This window comes from Balaenoptera borealis (assembly GCF_965194805.1).
Source record: "Balaenoptera borealis genome assembly, chromosome: 8".
Classification (NCBI taxonomy): domain Eukaryota; kingdom Metazoa; phylum Chordata; class Mammalia; order Artiodactyla; family Balaenopteridae; genus Balaenoptera; species Balaenoptera borealis.
The window spans coordinates 117,612,029-117,629,519 of record NC_138865.1 but is presented as its reverse complement, the minus strand read 5'-3'; the positions used below and the strand labels follow the sequence as shown (position 1 = coordinate 117,629,519).

Here is a 17,491-nt window from a genome sequence, read left to right as displayed (position 1 = left end):
CGCCTCGGCCAGCGCAGCGCCCCCTGCCGCGCCTCCCGGGATCCGCGACGCCCGCCCCGCCCCCGGGCCTGAGAGGGGGCTGGGGTCCCGGGAGGGGGAGGGGTATGAGAGAAGGGGGGCCTGGGAGGGGGAGGGGTTCGCGGGAGGGGCCCGGAGGAGGGGCTGGAGGGCCTAGGGGACGGAGCCGGGAGAAGGGGCCTGGGAAGGGGACCCGGGGTGGGGGGGGTCCTAGAAGGGGCCCCCGGAGAGAAGGGGGAGGGGTCCGTCGGGGGGGAGGGCTGGGAAGGGGAGGAGGCCCAGAGGAGGGGGTTGGGGCGAGAGGCGGGGAGAGAGGTCCGGAAGAAGGGGGGCTGGGCTGGAGGGGGCCGGGGCGGGTGAGGCCCTGACGCAGGGAGGGTTGGGAAGGGAGGTGTGAGAGTCCGGATCTCCGCCCCCTCCCCTTGCAGAACCGCAGCGCCCGCTGCCTGACCGTGAGCCCGGATCTTGTTAAAGTACGTATTAGATGTAAGCACGGAAAGGAAACTGAAGTAATAGTACATTGTTACTTCAAAAGCAAGGTTGTTGCACAGTCTAGATACTTTATTCCATTTTCGTAAGATGAAACATAATAAACCAATTCTCTTGAGTGTTTGTGTATTTGTGTGAATGCAAGACAAAAGGTCAGGGAGAATGCGCTCTGTTCTCGGTTACCTCTGCGGTGTGAGGTCGCGAGGGCTGAGGGGGATACTCACTTTTAATTCTAGATGCTTTGGCAATTAGAAAAACAAACAATTTGAAAAAGCAACGACAAAAAGAAACGTATCTGGAGCTTGGAATCCAAATCATTTCTGGCAATTGTCCATATACACCGTAAACACCAACGGTGAACGCCAGCCGCAGGGGAGTGGTTGGTCTCATTTAATTCCAACTCGGTGTTAGATATTATTGTTCTAGTTCACAGGTGAGGAATGGAGACTCTGAGAGGTTAAGTAACTTGCCTGAGGCCACACAGTCAGACCTGGAAGGAAAGTTAACCCATTTCAGCCTGAGTAGGATTAGGGTTAGGGTTATGGTGAGCACTGAGCAAGGTGCCTGGCACACAGTAGGCGCTCAATAAATGTTTGAATGTAGTTGGGGACTTCCCTGGTGGTTCAGTGGTTAAGAATCTGCCTTCTAATGCAGGGGACGCGGATTCCATCCCTGGTCTGGGAGCTAAGAGCCCACATGCAGTGGGGCAACTAGAGAAGATCCTGCATGCCGCCAACTAAGACCCGACGCAGCCCAATAAATAAATATGAATAAATAATTTTTAAAAATATTTGAATATTGTTGAATGGAGGAATGAGTGTCTGGCCCTTGACCTTGTTGGCTGGGAGGTAATGGACTCTGGAACTCTTTAAGAACCAGGAGGTTACCTCTTTTTATTATCCGGTGAGAGAGAACAAAAAAAAAAAGATGAAAAGTTTGGAGGGCTTTGAGTGCTCTGGAAGACCGGTGAAGAGATATCACAGATGGCAAGCAGAGAGAAAGTCAAGTGGGCAGGTGTTCTGCTCCGGTGGCAGATCTAGAAGGGGAGTGACGCCCTCTGGGGACAGCAGAGGCTGCTAAGTCCGTGGGATTTAAATGGCAGCGGGCGCTTCACTTGTATCACAAACCCCAGGTTTTGTCCCGGATTCAGGAAATCATTCTCATTCTGCACTTCTCTGGGGTGACAACAGCCACGATGATGCGTACTGTTTATTGAGCACTTTTCCCAGCTGGGCAGGCTGCTAAGCACTTTACAAGAGATAATTCAATGCTTGGGAGACAGTTATTATTGTTCCCACTTTATGGATAAGGAAATCGAGGTCACTAATGGCATGGGTGGTGGAGCAAGGATTTGAACCCAGCAGTGCTACTCTTTGACGTTTGAGGGTTTCCTGGGGAAAACAAGGCTAAGATACTGGGGCAGGTAGGGGGGCTGTTGTCTGTGATCTGATGCTGTCAACCGGGGCGGGCACCTGGGATTTCTCTAGGACTGTGAAGGTGCCTGTCCAAACTCTCCCAGAACTCAGGACCCAGAGAGGACAGAGGTAGGAAGGGGGAGGAAGAGAGCAGAGCATGAAGGCTCGACCAAGGCTGGACCTTGCGGTCATTTAGCTCCAAGAGACTGCCTGCGATGTAGAGAGGGACATTCAAGGAGACGGTTTCATTTCATTAAAGTTACTAAAAAGTAAACAGCAATACCCAGGGCTGGAACACTGAAAGGAGGTATGGAATGAGTGCACCGAGCAGGGCAAAGCTGGGGAGAGCTGGCATGAACCAATGGGCAAGAGTTTGTTCCGTTTAGGCTCTTTTTTTCTTCTGCTGCTTTTAAATATCAGGAAACTTGCAACTCTGCTTAGGAGTGGAGGAATCTCTTCGGACCCCCAAACTGAGCCCAAGGGAGAATTTCATCTACCTCTCACAGCGAATTACAGATTTCTTGAATACATAATTTTATTTGTCCCAAAATGTGATCACTGTTTTTTGTTACATTGAAATTTAATATTTTTGCATAATACTTGGGACTTCCCTGTTTGTGGCACAGTGGTTAAGAATCCTCCTGCCAATGCAGGGGACAAGGGTTTGAGCCCTGGTCCAGGAAGATCCCACATGCCGTGGAACAACTAAGCCCGTGTGCCACAACTACTGAGCCTGCGCTCTAGAGCCCGCGAGGTGCAACTACTGAGCCCGCGAGCCACAACTACTGAAGCCCGTGCGCCTGGAGCCCATGCTCTGCAACAAGAGAAGCCACCGCAGTGAGAAGCCCTTGCACCGCAAAGAAGAGTAGCCCCTGCTCACCGCAACTAGAGAAAGCCTGCATACAGCAACGAAGACCCAACGCAGCCAAAAATAAATTATTTAATTTAAAAAAATACTTATAAATATATTTCTTTATTCACAATTTTCTTTTTTAAAACCACGTTATGGCTAGATATGGATCTCCTTTGCATTAATTTCACGTGGAATATGGGGAGCCCTGTCATTGGTCAGATTCAGGTTTTATTTTTCCTTTCACTCCTTTGGAAATTTGCCTCCCTTTGTATGCTCCCTCCCTTCTCTCTCTCTCTTTCTCTTTCTCTTTCTCTGCTTTTTTCTTCTCTAACCCCCACTGGCACACTCCAACATTCCCTCTGTCACAGTCCCAGGCTTGCTGATGGTCGTCATTTTTATACATATCTGTGTCCCCTACAAGACTAGGCGCTCATCCAAAGAGACTCACTGAATTATTCATTTTTTAATTCCCCAACACCTGGACCACAATCTGTGACACTTCGTAGGTGCTTAATGAAAGATGATTGAATGAAACAAGAAAAAAATGAAGGGAGAGAGAATCTTGAGACTCTCAGAGCAAGAATTTGACCTCTGCTAGTGCTCTGTCCAGCCCTGGCCTCAAAAGAAAGCCAGGAAAGCTTCCCCTCATCAATCCACTGCCTGGAGAGTCTAAGACTTTGCTGGGTTTCTTTCATCCCTCCATCAAGAATACTCCCCTTTTGGGGCTTCCCTGGTGGCGCAGTGGTTGAGAATCTGCCTGCCAATGCAGGGAACACAGGTTCGAGCCCTGGTCTGGGAAGATCCCACATGCCGCGGAGCAACTAGGCCCGTGAGCCACAACTACTGAGCCTGCGCGTCTGGAGCCTGTGCTCCACAACAAGAGAGGCCACAATAGTGAGAGGCCCGCGCACCGCGATGAAGAGTGGCCCCCGCTTGCCGCAACTAGAGAAAGCCCTAGCACAGAAACGAAGACCCAACATAGCAATCAATCAATCAATCAATCAATCAATCTTTTACTGAGCATTTTCGGGTAAGGAAATTAAAACACAGATTCAGTGATTTGCCTGAGTTCCCACAGGGAGCTGGTGACAGAGTTGGGTAGGAAGGAGAATGCACATTTGTTGAGGGTTTGTTGTGGCTGCACCCACTTTCTGTATATCCCAGCCTCTTCACCATGATTTTGTGAGTTAGGGTCTATCATCAACCCCATTTTACAGATCAATCGGTTGAGGCTACTGGATCTTCACCCACCACCGCCTGGCTGTCAGATGGATAGGAGAGCCTCTCTGGCCATCCAGACCTCAGAAAGCTCAGGAAAATCAGTGTCCAGCTGAAGGGAAGGGAAGTGGAGGACCACTAGACACTGACCACAAACAGGGAGCCAGCCTTAAAGCGCTGGCTCAGCCCAGAGCCTGGGGGCAGCCCCAGCAGCCTCTCCTGGGGGCCCCATCTAGCTTCAAGGCCAAGCCACCCTTCACCCTTCAGAGCCTGCATCTTGTCCACAGCATGGCCATGCACACCACCCACAGGCTCCAGAAAGCACAGAGGCCCAGCCAGCTCACCTCAGCTCACCTCCTCAGTGGGTGTCCAAGCTAAAGCCAGAAGCAGGCACTGGGTCTATGCCTTTCCCCTGGACTTGCCCCCAGCATGGAACCATGGTTAAAAAAAAGTGCAGGAGTTGGAGTCAGACGGACCTGAGTTAGATTCTGTCTCTATCCTCATTTACTGTGTGTCTTTAGACAAGTGCCTCTGATTTGTTGAGCCTCTGAAAATTGGGGAAGGGGTCTGTCGTGAGAAGTTGAATGAGATGATGTATATTGGCTGTTAGCACAAGCTGGCATCTAGTGGGCATTCAGCACATGTTGGTTATTACTGTTATTCCTTTTTCATCTCAGACACATTGGAGCTTCCCTTGTCAGTGATCACTTGCTGTGTAACAAACAGCCCCAAAACTTAGTAGCTTGAAACAACAAATTGTAATTTCTCACCACTTGGTGGTGTTTTGGAAGGGTCTTCTCTTCCACCTTGTATTGACAGGGGTCACTCATGCTGCTGCACTGTCTCTTCCACCATGAGGTGTCTCACGCTCCAGGATTCTCCTTGTGGCCTCTCTCTCCAGCAGAACAGTCTGGGCTTCCTTATAGCATGGCAACTGGCTTCCAAAGGAGTGTACGTGGAAGCTGACAGGCCTCTTAGGAGTGCATTCTGTCAGTCAAAGTGAGTCACAGGGCTACCTCAGAACTCCCCCCCGCCCCACTGCCGATGGAGGGAGCAGCATATGTGTACAGAGACGGGAAGATTGATGGCAGATTATTTGTAGATAATCTTCCTGGTTCTCAGGACCTCCTGTGCTTCCCTACCCCATGTCTTATCCAAACCTCCACTCATTCTGTCTAACGAAGACATTCCATCTGACTGCAAAAAATATTTACTGAGATCTAGTATGGCAAGGCCAGTCAGAGTGCTGAGAAATGGCAAGATGAGAAATAAATCATCTGGGACATCCCTAGTGGTCCCGTGGTTAAAAATCCGCCTTCCAATGCAGGGGATGCAGGTTTGATCTCTGGTCAGGGAACTAAAATCACACATGCCGCAGGGCAACTAAGCCCGTGCACTCTAGAGCCCACACGCTGCAACGAAGATCTCAGTGCCACAACTAAGACCCCATGCAGCCTCATTAATTAATTAATTAATTAATTAATTAAAAATAAATTAATCATCCCTCTGTTCAAGAAACTCTCAAGTTAAGGGGTTTTCAAAAAAAAAAACCCAACAATAATAAAAACTGATTCATCAAGCTCTCACTACCTCCAGGTGTTACCAAGTCCAAGCTCCTACTGCTTGTGGCAAGACAGGCCAATAAATCAAGACATGAGTTGTTGGCCCAAGAAATAGTGACTTTATCAAGAAAGCCAGCAGACCGAGAAGATGGTGGACTTGTGTCCCAAAGAACCACCTTGCCTGACTTAGAATTCAGGCTTCTTTTATACTGAAAGGGGAGGGAGTAAAGTCAAATATTTCCTGGTTCAGGTCAGCCTCCAGGAGGGTTGTGTTAATTTCTTCCTTCCTGCAGTCATTCTCAGGTGGGCCTGATCAGGATGTTTCCTGTGAGCTAAATAAAGATATTTTAGCTTAATGCTCATTACCTGGGAGGCAGGGTCTCCAGAGATGGGCCATGATGTATAATTTAAGCTTATAGGCAACATCGCTTTAGTGATCAACTTGTAATAGGATACAAAGTTTCTTCCCTATTACATAGGCATGGGCCTGAGCTGGGTCTGAATCATTGGAGCCTGGCTCTGGCCTGGTCTAGTGCATCCTCCTGGCCCAGAACTGCAGTAACTTGCAGTACAATCTAGGAACGTGAGGCCTACAATTTGTGCAGTGATCGTATGTGCCAGGATTCCTGGACGGGCCTGCTTTCATACTCTCTGCACCTGTTCTCCAAAAGGCAATTGTACTAGTGACAGAGAGTGTGAGTCCCAATTACAGTTCAGAAAATGTAGTCATCTTAACTGGAGGGAAAAAAGAATCCTAGTCTGGGGAGAAATCAGTTCCACCTGGGGAGGCTAGGGGAGCCTTCTTGGTGCAGGTGCTTTTGACACCAGGCTTTGAAGGAAGACTGGAGTTTAATCAGAGGAGACTGGGGAAGAACATTCCAGATGGAGGGACCAGCTTGAACAAAGGCCCAGAGATGGGAGCATCTGGGCACTGGGAAGGGACCACGGGCTGGCTCGTAACCATCAGAAAAGTGGCCACATCCCAGGGAATGTGCATTCCAGTAGGAATGGGAGCCTTGAGGTAAAAATACGACACTTGGATCTGAACAGGCAGCAGGGGGCCCAGCACAGACCTTGGCACTCACATCAAGGTGGACAGCATCTGGGTCTCAGTACCTGACATAGGTGGGCTTAAAAGCAAGGTCTCCTCTGAGGGGCTCATGCCAAAGGGAGTTCAGGGCAGGGAATGCTGGCAATTTCTCTTCACATCACACCTGAGTCTTAGGAATTTGCCCTCCATTTTCATCTAAGGAGAAAGACCCAGGAGAAGGAAAGAGCCAAGACTGGGGAATAAAAGAAGTGTGAGGATAAGATTTAAAACTTGGCAACTTCGGGCAAGTAAAAGAAATCACCACTTTACACAGTGGAAAATGTTGGGCACCTCATTCCATTCCTTTTGCTCAGCACTCGGTGCGATTGTTTTTCTGTATTATTTCATTTTGTATTGAAAATTTCAAATGTATATAAAAGTAGAAGGAATATTATGTCAGTGTATATCTCTAGAAAGGTAAAGATCTTTTAAAAAATATTCACAATACCATGATATCAAAATCACACCTAAAAACCCCAGCATTTCTTTAACATTGTCATATATCTCATGAGAGTTCAAAGTTGCCTGATTATATTGTTTCATGAAAACAAAACTTGGCAACTTTGGCTGAGAAAAGGCAGTGAAAAATTATTGAGGGACATGGCTTGGGAAGGGAAAGGAAAGAAGAAACTCACTAAGGAGGCTCCTAAATAAAGGATGGGATGGCGAGTACCAGAAAGTCATCCTACCTGCTCCCCTTCTGTACCAATGGCAGAATTCCCGAATTGTGGTCCTCCTTCCCAAGGAACCATGTCAGAATCTTCCTCAACATGGAGCCCTGGGAAGCCATACCAACTGAGGGATCTGACACGTGATGGGAAGGTGAGGATAAAGGTAGAATAAAGGCAGGTCATTGGCAGGAGAATTTAGGAATCAGGTCTTGCCCTCTGTGTCAGGATCCCAGAAATGTAGGTACTGGGGAAATAATCGATTTCAAAATATAACTTTCTATCATGAAAGGGAGAAGAAAACCCAAAATGGGAAAAAAATATTTGCAAACTATATATCTGAAAAGGGTCTAACATCCAGAATATCTAAAGAACACAACTCAACAACAAAAAGACAAACAACCCCATGAAAAAGCGGATAAAGGACTTGAATAGACATTTCTCCAAAGAAGATAAGCAAATGACCAATAAGCATATGAAAAGATGCTCAATATCATTAGCCATCAGGGAAATGCAAGTCAAAACCACAGTGAGATACAACTTCATACCCACTAGGATGGCTATATGGAAAATAACAAGTGTTGGTGAGGATGGAGAGATACTGGAACCCTCATACATTGCTGGTGGGAATGTAAACTGGTGTACCTGCTGTGTAAAACAGTATGGTGGTTCCTCAAAAAGTGAAACATAGAATTATCATATGACCCAGCAATTCTACTCCTAGGTGTATACCTAAAAGAGTAGAAAACAGAGGTTCAAACAAAAGCGTATACAGGAATGTTCATAGCAGCATTATTCACAATAGCCAAAAGATAGAACCCAAATGTCTGTCAACCGATGAGTGGATAAACAAAATGGGGTAGATTCATACTGACATATTATTTAACCATTAAAAGGAAAGAAGTACTAGGACTTCCCTTGTGGCACAGTGGTTAAGAATCCACCTGCCAATGCAGGGGACACGGGTTCGAGCCCTGGTCCGGGAAGATCCCACATGCCGCAGAGCAACTAAGCTCGTGAGCCACAACTACTGAGCCTGTGATCTATGGCCCATGAGTCACAGCTACTGAGCCCGCGTGCCACAACTAATGAAGCCATGCTCCTAGAGCCCATGCTCCGCAACAAGAGAAGCCACCGCAGTGAGAAGCCTGCACACTGCAACGAAGAGTAGCCCCCGCTCGCTGCAACTAGAGAAAGCCCGCGCGCAGCAACAAAGGCCCAATGCAGCCAAAGATAAATTAATTAATTAATTAATTAATTTTTTAAAAAACTTTAAAAAATTAAAAAAAAGGAAAGAAGTTCTGTTACATGCTATAACATGGATGAACCTTGAAAACTTTACGCTAAGAGAAAGAAGCCATATACAAAAGGCCTTATATTATATAATTCCATTTATATGAAATACCCAAAATAGGTAAGTCCATAGAGACAGAAAGCAGATTAGTGTTTGCCAGGGGCTGGGAGGAGGGGGGATGGGGACTGACTACTTAATGGCTGTGGGATTTCCCTTTGGAATGATGAAACAGTTCTGGAGCTAGAGGTGATGGTTGTACAACATGGCAAGTGTACTAAATGTCACTAAATTGCACACTTTAAAGTAGTTAAAATGGTCAATTTTATGTTATGTGGGTTTTACCACAATAAAAATAATCTAATTGAAATGGCACTTTTGCTGGTATCCTGGTCAGTTCCGTTACCGTCATTTGTTCACATGCGTTATCATTTAGATTTCCAACCTTCCTGGTGATATTTAAGTTTTAAGGGAGATACACATTTTCTGTTGTTTGTTTTGTTTTTGTTTTTTGGCCACGCTGCAGTTTATGGGATTTTAGTTCCCCAACCAGGGATTGAACCCAGGCCCTCAGCAGTGAGAGCATGGAGTCCTAACCACTGGACCACCAGGGAGTTCCTTCTGTCTATTTCTAAAATGCTCACTTGTCTGGGTCCAAGGGGAAGTGGGGTTTGTGGAGCCAGTGACCCTTCATCCTGTGGCATCTGAGGAGCCTCCTGGGTCCCCATGTGGGTTTAGATGCCCCAATGATGACAAGGCCGCCAGGTTGAGGGGCAGTCAAGTGGATGGCAGATCTATTTTATACCTCAGTCTGAGTAGCCATAGTTTGTCTTTCAGCTAAAAATGGTGGTCCTGGAGAAAAGCAGCTAGTTCAGCGGGCAACTGAGTCATACAAGTCCTCTTCTTGGAGACAACCATCGTACCTTGGTACACCTCAGAAAAGTGCCTTTTGTGTACTTCCCATTTTGTCGGACAAGATACTAAAAAGGTATGTCCTCAAGGGTTAAGCTTTAATAAAATCATTTTTACTGCTTCATCAAGGACATTCTAAAGTAGAACTGGCCTTCCTTTTTCTCTGCAAGAGCATGGTGATGAAGAATGTAATGGCTAATAGTACCATTTAGAGCCACTGCTTTGATTCATGCTAAGGGGCCAGCAGTTTTACCCACCAACCGTACAAGTGTCTACACAGTGAAAAAGGCAAATAATGTCTTAGTATTATTATGAAAACGGTTTTGACCCTTGCAGTTCCCTGAGAGGACCCCCCCCCAAGGGTCTGTAGACCACAATTTGGAAATTATCTGCCTAAGCATATTTCTCTCCTGGTCATTTTTTTTTAAATATTTATTTATTTATTTATTTGGCTGCGCCGGGTCTTAGCTGCCGCACTCGGGATCTTCAGTTGCAGCGTGTGGGATCTTTTAGTTGCAGCATGCGGGATCTAGTTCCCTAAGGATCGAACCCGGGTCCCCTCCGTTGGGAGCATGGAGTCTTAACTATTGGACCACCAGGGAAGTCCTCCTCCTGGTAATTTAAAAGCAGAACAGATAAATCTACCCAGAAGAAGCAGGCTCATGTAGAGTTACCTTTTGAGCACGTGATTCTTAATAGGTGCTCAATAAACATTTTTTGAATCTTGAGTAGTGGCTGCCACCTACAGGGCTTACCACATGCGAGGTGTTGTGCTAAACATTCTACAAACATTGTCTCATTGAGTCTAGCACCCCCATTTGACAGATGCGAAAAGCGAGGCTCAGAGAGGGTAAGGAACTAACCAACACAGCTAATGATGACCAGATCCAGAAGTCAAACCCAGTTTTGTCTGACTTCAAACCATTGTGCCATACTAAATCTGTCTGGCAGAAAAATCTTCGGTCAAGGGTTAGATTGAGAAAAAGACAGGAAAATAATTAGAGGAAAATTTAAGAAAGTTTTGGAAATAAGTTTGAATAACTAGGCTGCCTACATAAATCTATTGTTTACTTCCTAGTCTACAAACTCAATGAAGACATATCTGTCCCATTCGCCTGGGCCGGTGGGTTAGCAGCTAATTGCAAGGCTGATCTAAAGAGGGTATATTAAGAATGATGGGGTACTTCCCTGGTGGTCCAGTGGTAAAGAATCTGCCTTACAGTGCAGGGGACTTGGGTTCGATCCCTGGTCAGGGAACTAAGATCCCACTTGCCGTGGGGCAACTAAGCCTGCATGCCTCAACTAGAGAAGAGAAAACCCGAACGCCACAACTAGAGAGAAGCCCGAGCGCCGCAATGAAGAGCCCTCGCGCTGCAACGAAAAATCCCACGTGCCTCAATGAAGATCCTGTGTGCCGCAACTAAGACCCAACGCAGCCAAAAATAAATTAAATAGATAAATAAATAAATAAATCTTAAAAAAAAAAAAAAGAATGATGGGGAATTCCCTGGCGGCCCAGGGGTTAGGATTTGGTGCTTTCAGTGCCGTGGCCCGGGTTCAATCCCTGGTTGGGGAACCAAGATCCCGCACAAGGGCTGGGTGTACAGGCCTTTTTCACGCCAGTGGAGGACTAGACACAAACAATAGCCAGAGGCAGAAAGACATGTCAGTTGGGCCCAGGTGTAGAATCCAAAATGCAGCAAAAATAATGGGACAGTTGGAATGCCCTGGGCTGGGTCCCCACAGGTCAGGGGCCACACCTGCCAAAGTTCTTCTAGAGCAGCTAGGCTGCTCTCAGGCTTTTCCCTGAGAAGCTAAGCTGAATCACTCCTGAGGTTACGCCTATTCTTTTCACCAGTGAAACACCAGCTGATAGTCTTGCCAGGTGTTCGTTAATGCCTTGGGCCAAACTCCTTGGCCTTCTGGAATATGATCTGGCCCCTACTGACCTATCCAGGCTCACCTCTCACCTCCTCACTTTCCAGAGTCATAGCCTGCAGACTTGGTACCAACGGTTCCCTCTGCCTGGAAAAAACTGTCCCCAGCCCCACACAACCTCCTTTGCTTGGGGGAATCCTACTCAAACCTCAGGACTCAGGTTGGACTTCACCTCTCTTTTTTTTTTTTAATGTTCCCTGTTAATTAATTAATTAATTATTTTAAAATTTATTTTTTTTCAGCTGTGCTGCGCAGCATGCAGGATCTTAGTTCCCTGACCAGGATTGAACCCGTGCCCCCTGCAGTGGAAGAGCGGAGTCCTAACCACCAGACCACCAGGGAATTCCCATGGACATCACCTTCTTTAAGAACCCTTTCCTGTTGATACCCACCTCCAAACACCATATCTCCATCGTTTGTTAGGCACCATTACCAGGGATGTCAAGGCTCACAAGAAAGATATGATGCTCACAGAGCTTATGGGCCAGTGTTTTACATTCAAAATCCTGCTTGTTGTCTTACTTGCCCACTAGGCTGTAAGCTCCTCTGGAATGGGATGGCGTTTGCATGTTCACTGCTATATCCCTGAATCTCACACTGGCACAGAGTACGAAGGAGCTCAGTCAACATTTGCTAACTCAATGAGCAAATGAAAAAGGAATCCATAGAGGGTGTGGAGAAAAGGGAACCCTCCTACACTGATGGTAGGGATATAAATTGGTACAGCCACTATATAGAACAGTATGGAGGTTCCTCAAGAAACTAAAAATAGAGTTGCCATATGATGCAGCAATCCCATTCCTGGGCATGTATCTGGAAAAAACTATTAATTTGAAAAGATACGTGCACCCCAATGGTCACTGCAGCACTATTTACAATAGCCAAGATACGGAAGCAACCTAAGGGTCCATCGACAGATGAATCGATAAAGAAGATGTGGTACTTACATACAATGGAATATTACTCAGCTGTAAACAAGAATGAAATGTTATTTGCAGCAAGACAAATGGACCTAGAGATGATCATACTAAGTGAAGTAAGTCAGACAGAGAAAGACAAATATCATATGATATCACTTATATGTGGAATCTAAAAAAGTGATGCAAATGAACTTATTTACAAAACAGAAAGAGACTCACAGACTTTGAAAACAAATTTATGGTTACCAAAGGGGAAAGGTAGGGGGAAGGAGGGATAAATTCGGAGTTTGGGATTAGCATATACACACTACTATATATAAAATAGATAACCAACAAGGACCTACCGTATAGCACAGGGAACTCTACTCAATATTCTGTAATAACCTAAATGGGAAAAGAATTTGAAAAGGAATAGATATATGTGTATGTATAACTGAATCGCTTTGCTGTACACCGGAAGCTAACACAACATTGTAAATCAACTCTACTCCAATATAAAATAAAAATTAAAAATAGAAAAAGGAACCCATGAAAAGGAGAGGAGAGGAGAGGAGAAAAATAGGTGAAATAGGAATGTGATGAAGTAGGGAACAACATTTGCACCCACCTATGGATACTTACACTCTCATCATTCCCCAGGCGGTGCTGGAGGAACTGGGCTCTGTGGATATAGGGCATAGGGCTGGGGGGAGGGTGCGTAAAAGAAACAGCTCAAAGAGGGGTTTACAATCCTGTTGAGGAGCAGCGTGCACACATTTAAAATGCCATCACCAAACAGCATACCTTCGAAAGGTACAACGAATCTTGTGCCAAGTGAGGTCAGAAGTATTGAGAGATCAAAAAAAAAAAAAGTACAATAATAAGAGAAATGGCTATGCGTCAGGTTGGCTAATGGCTGTGACAAGCAACCCCCGCATTTTAGCGGTGCATCTCAATTATTTTTTATTTCTCCCACGTGTGTTTTCTTGATTGAGGCACTCTGTTCCAAATGGTGCTGTGGGGATTCAGGAACCTTCCATCCGCTATCACTATCACTAGTTCCGCTATCACTGGTTCCACCCTCACTCCAGAGAAAGGCACACCTGGAATTGTGCGCATCAGTTCTACCCACTGTGCGCATCTAGTTCCATTGGCTAGAACTCCGTCTTGTGGCCCCACCTACCGGGAGGGGAGGTTGGGGATTGTAGTCTAGCGGAGTGCCCTGGAGGAAAAGGAAGTGGGAACTGCTAAACACTTTAGTCTCTGCCACAGCTCTTTTTTTTTACTGAGGATCTACTACATGTCAGGCACCGTGATAAATAAGCTACATTCATGTTGTCATTTTATCCTTACATCACCTCTCATTTACAGAGAAGGAAACAGAGGCTCATAAAGCTTAAGTACATTTTATGAGGTGAAAGGCTCATGCTTGGAGAATCAATGCGGAACCAGATCATTCTGACTCCAAAGGCTGTAACTGAAAAGAAGTAAGGACAGGTTAACACTAGGGAGCTGCTGTGAGACTGCACCTACTCATTCAACATCATCATCATTTAAGAGCTTATTAGTGTGCTGGTTAGGCATTGATCGAAGCACTTTAATATTATTAACTCACTGGATTCTCCCCAAACGCCTATGAGATAAATACTGTTAATCCCATTTTATTTATTTATTTATTTTTAATTTTTTTTTTTTTTTTTTTTTGGCTGCGTTGGGTCTTCGTTGCTGCGCTCAGGCTTTCTCTAGTTGCAGTGAGCGGAGGCTACTCTTCGTTGCGGTGTGCAGGCTTCTCACTGCAGTGGCTTCTCTTGTGGCAGAGCATGGGCTCTAGGCGTCTGGGCTTCATTAGTTGTGGCACGAGGGCTCAGCAGTTGTGGCTCGCGGGCTCTAGAGTGCAGGCTCAGTAGTTGTGGCGCACGGGCTTAGTTGCTCTACAGCATGTGGGATCTTCCCCGCCCAGGGCTGGAACCTGTGTCGCCTGCACTGGCAGGCAGATTCTTAACCACTGCGCCTCCAGGGAAGTCCCAATCCCCCTATTTTAAAGATGATGAAATTGCACAGAGAAGTTAAGTGATTTGCCTGAGGTCATTCTAGGCAGTCTTTCTCCAGAGCCTCCAGCTTTGCCCCGCTCCTGCCTCCGCAAACAAAAGGAATTGTTGTAGGGCACAGTCTCCAAAGTGAGGCGCTAGTACCCTGGGGAGGAGTCCAGCTGGTCCACTGGGGTGCGAGAGGGAATTATGATCCTTCTAGGCATCTTTGTCTTTATTCTTTAAAAAAAAAATCACACAGGGAACTATATTCAACATCCTGTGATAAACCATAATGGAAAAGAATATGAAAAAGAATATATATGTATAACTGAATCAATTTGCTGTAGAGCAGAAATTAAACACAACATTGTAAATCAACTATATTTCAATAAAATTAAAAAAAAATCAGTGATATTAAACTTTGCTAATATGTATTATACAGCTTGACCCTGTCGCCCTCTCTCAGCTGAGGATCGATCTGCATAATACATACTAGTAAAATTTAATATCACTGATTTTTTTTTTTTTTTTTACAATAAACAGAAACAGAAAGTGTCACCTACACACCTTCAGTGTTTGGATAAATGGATCAGTGTGGTATGTTTAGTTTTAGTTGAGGTAGCTCTCACTGTGTGGACCAATGGTTTTAAAAGATTCCTGTAAAGAATTAACGATGACTACACGCCCACCTCAGGTACCGCCTCCACCCTACACACCCCAGGCTCACTCGAGCATGCCCAGAACCCCTACATCGCAGAGTGGGAGGCGGGGCCTGTGGCCACACCCCTTCTCTTTCCCCCGCCTTCCTTGTTTCTTCCGGAGGCGTCATTGGGTGCTTCACGTTGCGATTGGGCGAGCCGCGGGTTGTCGGAGGGACACAATTGGACAGAGTCGCCGCCTCTCGACCGGTGGCCAGCCTCGATTGGCCGAGGTTCTGTGATGGGTTGGCCGAATTTACTCGTCAGCCAGGCTCAGACGCTAGGAGTGGTCCTGCGCCGCTCTGGGCGCTCGCTTCCGGGTACCTTGATTTGGGAGGCGCACGGCGAGCCCAGGGCCCAGGGGGTCGGGGGGCCGGTTAGGAGGTGCGGTCAGAGGGTGGAGGGGCCGGGAGAACCCGGGGCTGCAGGCGAGGCGGGATGGCGGCCGTTGTCCCGGGAAGGACCTGCGTGGATGCCAGTGGGCACCTTGGTGGAGGAGATTGCGATTAAACTAGACGTCGTGGTCTGACACGAGACCCCTAGCAAAGACCACCACCTTGCCACCCAGTCTGGGAAGCCCTAAATGGATTGGAACCCAGGATTGGAGGCTTCTGCTCAAGCAGATGGCCACCACCCGTCAGGAGCAGTTAAAGAAAGAGTCTGACTGAGCTGGTGGAGCCTCTACGGCGGAACAATGACCTGCGTGCCAGAGGTTTATGAGCAAGGGAACTGGAAGAAACAAATCAAAAAGCTAATTGCTAACAGCGAGGCCTCAGCCTACAAACTCATCTCCAGAGCCAAGTGGGGGGAATTGAAGACATTTGGCTAAGGGAGAAGGATCCAGGAGAAATAAGACCAGAACTCTGTGCACAGCTTCTCCTGTCTGAAGCTCTGTGACCTGGGGGCAAATAAACCCTGTCCTGGACATAATTCTTGCAGAAGAACAAACATCCGGGGGGAATGAGCTTATCTGCAAAGGTCATAATAAAGTTGTTGAAGAAGTTAAATGGAAGACTCCATACATCAGTACAAAAAGCCAAATGTTTTTCTGGATCAAGCTTTTTATCTGTGAGATGTCTGAGGCTCGAGAGAGATGCGATTCACTTTCTGAGAGAAGTGTTTTTGCAAACTTACTCCCAAGTTCTCGGTGACTCACAGTGTACTTGCCTGTGTGATTAAAGTGGTAAGAATGGCAACAGCAACGGCCTGAATACAGGGCAAAATTTCCACATTATCAGAGGTAACAGAAAGCAATAATGATAGATCTTGTGATGCCACTTGATTACTTTTAATAAGGTGAAGCTGACTTTCCCATGAAAGTGAAAATTCCTGCAAAGGGTGCTCCCTGGCCTTGAACCAGCATAACATACCATCAGAAGGACATAATGATACTACAAGGTGAGGTCCATTAAGCCAGTCACCTTCATGATAGTATCTCCAAGAGACCCGTGGAAACAGTGAGACTGATGCACATAATGGGGTGCCATATAAGATAGAACTAAGACAACTTGAGCATTCTGCTTTACAGTTGTTTTGAAAAGGCTCACAAATCAGGTCATTAAGAGCATTCCAGAGCATTAAATTTTTCTAGGAAGATTAAAAACACTTGAGGACTTCCCTGGTGGCACAATGGTTAAGAGTCCTTCTGCCAACGCAGGGGACACGGGTTCGAGCCCTTGTCCGGGAAGATCCCACATGCCACAGAGCAACTAAGAGCCTGCACTCTAGAGCCCGTGAGCCACAACTGTTGAGCCCGAGTGCCACAACTACTGAAGCCCACATGCCTAGAGCCCGTGCTCTGTAACAAGAGAAGCCACCACAATGAGAAGCCCATGTACTGCAACAAAGAGTAGCCTCCGTTCGCCACAAGTAGAGAAAGCCCCACACGTAGCAAAAGACCCAATGCAGCCATAAATAAATAAATAAATAAATTTAAATTTAAAAAAATAAAAACACTTGAGATTATTCTGTGAGTACTGTATAGGACTACTCATATTTTTACTTTTGTCAGATAACCAAAGTTGACAAATCTGTGTGTTCTTCAGAACCAGCAGGGGGCGTATATGCTGAAACATCAATAATAATAACTAATACTACACAAATAGCCAAGGCTCTCTGTTTGCATCCAGGCACTGGGCAAGTGCTGTACATGCATTAGTCCATTAGATCCGTCCAACAACCCTACGAAGCAGGTACCTCCACTTTAGAAATGAGGAAACTGAGGGCTAGAGAAGTTAGGCAATTACTGTGCTACACCACCTCTCCAAGATGGCACACAGGGACATGCTCTGGCAAAGAATGGAGGCCAAATTTGGACCAAAGGTTGTAGTTTGCCCAATCCTGCTCTAGCATTTGATAATCTGAAATCTTTTGCAATCAGAAATTTGCAAATTACTTCACATAGTTATGA

General features: G+C 46.3%; 1 long non-coding RNA gene across 1 annotated transcript; it reads left to right on the top strand.

Annotated features, from left to right (window-relative positions):
• Positions 1–7: 7 nt before the first annotated feature.
• LOC309632873 lies at positions 8–17,034 on the top strand. Its single transcript, XR_014247101.1, has 2 exons — positions 8–102; positions 447–17,034. It is a non-coding gene; the product is annotated as an uncharacterized lncRNA (long non-coding RNA).
• Positions 17,035–17,491: the final 457 nt, after the last annotated feature.